The following is a 784-nucleotide window of genomic DNA, read 5'->3' as shown; positions in this document are numbered from 1 at the left end:
GGTTTTTATGAATTTAAATTTTATAATATTATTAGTTTTAAATTTCCAATTTTTTAAATTTATTAATATCAAAAAATATATAAAAATGCAAAATTAATTTGTAAAAAAAAAGGTATATACCGACGGACAACGGTCGTCGGAATATACCGACGGACATATATCCGTCGGAATTTACCGACAAACTCATTTCCGTCGGAATATACCGACGAACGTGGTTCGTCGGTATATTCCGACGACCGATGTCCGTCGGTAAATTCCGACGCCCAAAGTTCGTCGGAATAAACCGAGGAACCACGTTCGTCGGAATTGTAGTTTTCCGATGAACTCTGGTCTCGTGTAGCCGCATCGTAATATCGTCGGAAGTTCGTCAGAATGACGTTTCTCGGTATTCGTCAGAAAGTCGTCGGAATTTATGACGAAATTCCGACGAATTTTTTTTTCCGACGAAACGATACCGACGGACGGGTTCGTCGAAAATTCGTCGGAATAGACCGATTCCGACGAATTTCCGACGATTTCGGCCATCAGAATCCCCCTGTTTTCTTGTAGTGTAATTCTGTTTCCTTTTATATGCTTACATTATTATTGTGTTTCCTTTGAACTTTGACCAATTAAGCGATTTGAAATGTTGCATAGAAATGATCATCGAAAGAAGTAGTTGAAATTTCGAAAATGTTGCATAGAAATGTTCATAAGTAGTTGACTCGGTTTCAAAAAAGTATGATTATAATATGATTTGATATTAGTAAACAAATGTTCATAAAATGTTGGATTCAAAAAATGT

This window comes from Brassica oleracea, chromosome C6 (genome assembly GCF_000695525.1).
Source record: "Brassica oleracea var. oleracea cultivar TO1000 chromosome C6, BOL, whole genome shotgun sequence".
Lineage (NCBI taxonomy): Eukaryota > Viridiplantae > Streptophyta > Magnoliopsida > Brassicales > Brassicaceae > Brassica > Brassica oleracea.
The sequence above is the reverse complement of the archived record's forward strand: the minus strand, read 5'-3'. Positions refer to the sequence as shown.